General features: G+C 42.9%; 1 long non-coding RNA gene across 1 annotated transcript; it reads right to left on the bottom strand.

Annotated features, from left to right (window-relative positions):
* Positions 1–1,931: 1,931 nt before the first annotated feature.
* On the bottom strand, positions 1,932–6,595 carry LOC135246538 (uncharacterized). Its single transcript, XR_010327748.1, has 3 exons — positions 4,567–6,595; positions 3,676–3,709; positions 1,932–2,066 (listed from the first exon to the last, which is right to left on the bottom strand). It is a non-coding gene; the product is annotated as an uncharacterized LOC135246538 (long non-coding RNA).
* Between the last annotated feature and the right edge of the window lie 729 nt (positions 6,596–7,324).

Genomic DNA, 7,324 nt, shown 5'->3' with positions numbered 1-7,324 from the left:
AATATTTCTATCTAACGTGCGATCGCTGTGCAATAAACTGGACGAACTCCAGCTACTGGTGGATAAAAACAGAGACTTTTCAACATCTTCCGTTTTGTGCTTCACGGAAACTTGGCTGTGTGGATCGATACCGGACTCTGCGCTGCAGCTGGCAGGCTTTCAGCTATTCAGAGCGGATCGCGACACAGAGCGCTCCGGCAAAATGAAAGGTGGAGGTATTTGTTTTTATACAAACAGTGGCTGGTGTAAAGATGTTACAGTGATTATGCAGCACTGTTCTCCTGTTCTGGAAACTTTTTTCATCAACTGCAAACCCTTCTACTCCCCCCGCAGTTCGCTTCATTCATTCTGGTCGGTGTTTACATTCCACCGCAAGCCCTCGTGCAGGAGGCACAGCGTACGCTCGCCGACCAGATACTGTGTGTGGAGCGGACAAACCCGGACTCTTTCGTTATCGTCCTCGGCGACTTTAACAAAGGGAATCTCAGCCACGAACTGCCTAAATACCACCAGTTGATTAAATGCCCGACCAGAGAGGAGAACACTTTAGATCACTGCTACAGTACAATCAACCGTGCCTATCACGCCGTCCCCCGCGCTGCACTGGGACACTCTGACCACATCATAGTCCACCTGATTCGTGCATACAGGCAGAAATTAAAACTCTGCAAACCTGTTGTGAGGACATCTAAGAAGTGGACCAGTGAAGCTATGGAGGATCTTCGCACGTGCTTGGACTGCACTGACTGGGATGTTTTCAGGACTGCTACCATCAGTCTGGATGAGTACACAGAGGTTGTGACATCATACATCAGCTTCTGTGAGGACAGCTGTGTACCATCACGCACCAGGGTTATCTACAACAACGATAAACCCTGGTTTACAGCTAAACTCAGACAGCTAAGGCTGGCAAAGGAGGAAGCATTTAGGAGTGGGGACAAGGACCGGTTTAAAGAGTCTAAATACAGGTTTAGCAAGGCGGTGAGAGATGCTAAACGACTGTACTCTGAGAAACTCCAACAGCAGTTCTCAGAAAACAACTCGGCCTCTGTCTGGAAGGGCCTCAGACAGATCACCAACTACAAACCGAAAGCCCCCACTCCACTAATGACTTGCGCCTGGCCAACGACCTGAATGAGTTTTACTGCCGATTTGAAAGACAATGGGACAGTCCTGACACCATCCCCCGTGAACCCATTCACCAGCTCCAGACCACCAGCTCCTCCTCCCCCATCTCAGCAGGAGCCCGGGCCTCTCTACAATCACCTACCTCAGAGGCCCCTCCCCCTCCCCTATCACAATGACGACTCTCTCCCTCCTGGAGAGGGACGTTAACAGACTATTCAAGAGACAGAACCCCCGCAAAGCAGCTGGACCAGACTCTGTCTCTCCCTCCACCCTGAAGCACTGTGCCTATCAGCTGTCTCCGGTGTTCACAGACATTTTTAACACCTCACTGGAGACATGCCACGTACCAGCCTGCTTCAAGACCTCTACCATTATCCCCGTCCACAAAAAAACAAGGACCGCAGGACTCAATGACTACAGACCCGTCGCCCTGACCTCTGTGGTAATGAAGTCTTTTGAGCGCCTTGTACTGTCCCACCTCAAAACCATCACGGACCCACTCCTGGACCCCCTGCAGTTCGCATACAGAGCCAACAGGTCTGTGGACGATGCTGTAAACATGGCCCTCCACTTCATCCTCCAGCACCTGGACACTGCAGGAACCTATGTCAGGATCCTGTTTGTGGACTTCAGCTCCGCCTTCAATACCATCATCCCGGCTCTACTACAGGACAAGCTCTCCCAGCTGCACGTGCCTGACTGCACCTGCAGGTGGATCACCGACTTCCTGTCTGACAGGAAGCAGCACGTGAAGCTGGGGAAACACGTCTCCGACTCCCGGACCATCAGCACCGGCTCCCTCAAGGCTGCGTCCTTTCTCCTCTACTCTTCTCCCTGTATACCAATAGCTGCACCTCCAGTCATCAGTCAGTCAAGCTCCTGAAGTTTGCAGACGACACCACTCTCATTGGACTCATCTCTGGTGGGGATGAGTCTGCCTACAGGAGAGAGATTGAACATCTGGTGTCCTGGTGCAGCCATAACAACCTGGAGCTCAACGCCCTAAAGACAGTAGAGATGGTAGTGGACTTCAGAAGGAACGCAGCCCCACCCGCCCCCATCACCCTGCATGACTCCCCAGTCGACACTGTGGAGTCCTTCTGCTTCCTGGGCACCATCATCACCCAGGACCTCAAGTGGGAGCTGAACATCACCTCCCTCACCAAGAAGGCTCAGCAGAGGATGTACTTCCTGCGGCAGCTGAAGAAGTTCAACCTGCCAATGACAATGATGGTGCACTTCTACACTGCCATCATTGAGTCCATCCTCACCTCCTCCATCACCATCTGGTACGCTGCTGCCACTGCCAAGGACAAGGGCAGACTGCAGCGTATCATTCGCGCCACTGAGAGGGTGATTGGCTGCAATCTGCCATCCCTCCAGGACCTGCACACCTCCAGGGCCCTGAGGCGGGCAGGAAAGATTGTGGCCGACCCCTCCCACCCTGGACACAAACTCTTGCAAACACTCCCCTCCGGCAGGAGGCTGCGGTCCATCAGAACCAAAACCTCACGTCATAAGAACAGTTTTTTCCCGACTGCAGCTGGCCTTATCAACAAGGCCCGGGACCCCCACTGATGCCACTGTCACTGTACTGTTATCCTGACCCCCACGGACACCAACAGACAGCACCTGTACTTAAAACCACTTTATCCCCTTGCACTATTGTTATTGTTTTGCACTATGTTTATGTTATGTTATGTTATGTTATGTTATGTCTGTTATGTTTTTTACTGCACTATTGTTCATCTTACTCTATTTATCTTATTTTATGTTCACTGTTACGCACCACCTGACCAAAACAAATTCCTTGTATGTGTAAACCTACTTGGCAATAAACCCGATTCTGATTCTGATTCTGATGTAACTATAGCAAATAATTTTTTAAACCATGAACTCAATATAAATACATGGCAATAAACCTTTAACAATCAAGTAAATCATTAGTTGATTGTAAAATCATTTAAATGCATGTGAACTAACCCCCTTGCACTGTCATGCACAATAGAAGATATGGCTACATCATATACCCAAATGTAGCGCACTTGCTAAGCGCTAGTGCATGGTTTCTAACAGTACTGCATTAGCTAACTTCATTTAAGTGCATAGGCTCAACTAATAGCCACCTTGAATGAGCTATAGCCTACTTAAAATTAACACAAGGTTATTACATGGCACATTCATACACATGTTACATAGCACATTCATACACGTATGATACAATAACAGTGCGATTCACGCTTTCAAATAGCAACATTCAACTTTATATGAGAGAAACTCAATAGCTATACATACCACGTGTGGCTAATGCTATTTTCAAGGAAACACGGAGTTAATAACACACGTGTTGCTGCTACAATGGCGATATTTTAGCTAAATTTCAAATTTAAACTCGCTGAAATCCCAAAGGAAGAAACTGAAGTGTGCAAACTGAAAAATATTAAACGCCACGTGTGGCTAATGCTATTTTCAAGGAAACACAGAGTCAATAGCACACGTGTTGCTGCTACAGTTACGATACTTTAGCAAATTTAACATTTAACTTACCAAGATCCCAAGGAAAGAGATTGAAGTGTGCGATCTGGAAAATATTTGGTCCGTGGGTCATTTACGGAGCTACTCTTTAGGTTTACTGCTTAAATTAACGATTATGATTTTTTACTTCTAATCGTCTTTTTCTTTCTCCCGTTCTCCCCTCTTGCTGTGCGACAAACAGTCTCAACCAAGTCCCTGGGAGTGGGCGGGGCTAACTATTTTCCAGAATGATCTTAAGACATTACTGCCTGTTACAGCCAATAAAACTAATTAGAGACGCAAAACAAGTCCTCCTAACAGTTAGGTAGGGAGCCTCCCTTTTCTTAAAGCTACAGGACTCTTTTAAAACGTTGCTATTTTTCTAACGGGTTACATGATGTTTCGGCTTAAGTGGGTGATTAGGAAAACAATACTGTCGACTCGGCAAATACTCCTCAATAAGGACTTTCAAGTAGGCCATCTGACTAGTTGCAATGGCAGGAGCACAAACAATTTCAACTTTTTGCCTTAGCAGCAACACAAATTGCCAAACTTCATTTTCAACTGGATTTTAAATTTTGTCCCCAATCAAGAGAGGCAGAAGTCTAAGGAAACACCAATTCTGGACAGCATGTCCACTCAATTTCTCACTTCCTGGATTCATTTTGCATGGCTTATTGCTGGCGTCATCGCCGAGGTACCTGAAGTGATTAAGCTGTCCATTCAGTTCTCTATACGTGAAGAATTTCTGATTTGTGACAAAATGACTTAGGTATAGAGCGAAGTCATATGCGACGATACCCTCAAATAAGTCATGGCCCAGACAAGGAGGCAGACCAAGTTGGCACACATGGAAGTGGGTTAATTTGATAAATTTGGAATCAAATCAAATTTAATTCCCATTGACAGTTTTGATGTACTTACGTTATGCTGCATGCTGTGCTGCACGCTGTCTTTGTATGATGCAATTGTTTTCTTTTCACCTGTTGTGAAGGGAGATGACAAAAATTGAGCATGGCCAACAGTACATAATAGAGCCCGACCGATGCCAGATTTTTGGGTCCGGTGCCAATCCCGATTTTGGGGAGTCCTAGCCCACCGATTACCGATGTTTTGACCGATATTTTGTCAAAAAGTGCAACATTTTCAAACCAATTTGAAAAACTTATATTTTATTAAAGTTTCTATATTTAAGAACATTTAACTTATAAGCAAACAAAAAAAAATTAAAATAAACACACAAAACTTTTTAGATAAAAAAGTAAAAGATGATATTAAATTAAATATACATATTAACACTATATTTAAGTGTGTGAAATCAAAATAACTCCACACCTTGCTTTTACTCCTTTCTTTTCCAACATCTATAAAAAAATTAATGTAAAAAATCCCTTTTCCAGTTTCAAACATGTATTTTTATGATTATTATTATTATTATTGTTGTTATTATTAATTTGTTATTATTATTTCTTAGTATCTATTCTCAGTACATTAATTATATTTTCTTATTTTATTCCTACTAAGACTATCAAACGAGCTTCCCTGTCCATAAGAATTAGACGGTGAAAATAACTACAATGCGCTCTGACGCGTGACTAGATGACACACTCGCTCGCAATAACGCATTAGCTATGACACAGCCTCGTTATTTCTTATTATATTTTCTCAGTAAGTTAAATTAATTATATTTTCTTATTGTATTTTCTTATATGTATGAGCTTTCGTGCAGGTTACCCGCGCTAACTATTGGTTGATTCAGTTCTCCAACAGCAATCCTTCTCTCATGTTATCACGACAAAGCTAGATAACATGGCTTAAAATGATTCATGTTCGAAGTGTTTTATCTGCTTTTTTACTGTCTGGTTAGCTTGCTACGATGACGCGTGACAAGATGACACTCGCTTGCAATCACGCCTTGGCTATTTACAAAACATCATATAGTAGCTAATATCATTATCTCAGATAAAAAACAACAAAAAAACAAAAACAAATGTGTGACACATTCAATCACCATTTTATTTTGGCTGGTTATTTATTTGAGAATACAGCGATGTCCTCTGGAAATGTAGATCCTACGCTGCTTATGTGCTCACTTCCAGTTCATAAAGGCTTGCTAGCTTGCTAAAGTGAACCAAATATGTTAGCTAGCTCGCTCGTTTGATAATGAGGATTGATAAACATAGTGGTCGTATAAACGCATTTAATTAAAAACTTTCACTAAATCTACATACCTTTATTGCCGCAACCGAATCTGTGCAGACAAGTCTTGCAGTGGAGAATATTGGATGAGGCACGAGTAACAAACGTCTTATTAGAGAAGTAGCGCGTCAGCTGCTGCAGTTCACACTTGTATTAGAGCTCCCTCTACTGGATAATTGTAGTAAATAGCAATTACAACGTTCAAGCAGACAAGTACAGATAAATAATCATCGTTTTTTTTTTGTTTATTATATAATATATATTAATATATTATAGATATATCGGTCGGGCTCTAGTACATAATCTGCAGAAATGGGTGCCTTTACTGAAGTTTTCACTAAAGCCACTCTGTGATCCCATATCATTCTTTCCAAGATAAGGTGGGACTGGCTCAATGTATCTAAACTGATTTTTAAAAACCGTTTTTTGTCTTTGATCAGTTTTCAAGGTACCAGTGTTGCATGCCCGAAACAAATCCTCGGATTTAAGAACCTCTCTCTCTCACGGTCAGAGATATCCAATGATACCAGCTTTTCGTCCAACTTATGAAGTAAATGAGACTGACTGATATCATGCACTGCTTGAAAATCCTCAATAATAGACTGTATGACTGATGCTGGCAGTAAAAGTTTTGCCTGCAACTTTAAATAAAAGAAAGCCAAATTGTTCAAGAAAAGGGATTCATCTGCTCTCTCTGGCAGCACCGCTGCTTGGTCTCCCTCGTTATCATCACTTACGTTACGTCGTCAGTCAAATCCCCTCCAACACTGAAACATCCTCAACTTGTTCATTGGTTGCCGTTAGTCTCGTCTCTGTTCCTACTGTTACATGGCCCAGAAGACTGGATACTGTACAAGACTTGTGTACTGTGGAAAAATTAGAAATAAAGGAAGAGACGACTGAAAACGTTCTCCCACACTGACGAAATGGACAAGAAACGGCCCTGCCCTCTCCGATATGAGATTTCAAATGAGAGTTTAAACTGGATAAATCATTGCATCTAACATTGCAAAATTCTACATGACAAGATACACACTCGATTGCAGTTACCTGTGCTCTCCTCTTATCTTTATGCTCTCGATATACATGACATTCCAACTGCGTCATGTTTCTGAACGAACGGGAGCAATCAAAAAAGGCGCATTTAAACAACGCGGTTGGAAGACTCGCATGTACTTTCATATGCCTAACAAACGCATACTTCGTTAAGCATTGGTGACCACAATACTGACATGTAAACATGCTTTCATACTAAGCTATCGCTGGCGAATGATTGGCCGTTATGATACTAACTAGTTTGATGAATTCGAAACGCACGTAGCCTACCTGCACAATCCGGCGACACTCTAGCCAGCTGCAACAAAAAATACTCAAAGTACAGGGTTGCCTTGGAAAAGAACAAGAAAATTTATGTGAAATACAGATCAACGTATTCTGTTGGAAATCAAAAACGAACAAATTGTGATATAATTACTTTTAAATT

The sequence above is a fragment of the Anguilla rostrata genome, unplaced genomic scaffold (assembly GCF_018555375.3).
Source record: "Anguilla rostrata isolate EN2019 unplaced genomic scaffold, ASM1855537v3 scaf0476, whole genome shotgun sequence".
Classification (NCBI taxonomy): domain Eukaryota; kingdom Metazoa; phylum Chordata; class Actinopteri; order Anguilliformes; family Anguillidae; genus Anguilla; species Anguilla rostrata.
The sequence above is the reverse complement of the archived record's forward strand: the minus strand, read 5'-3'. Positions and strand labels throughout refer to the sequence as shown.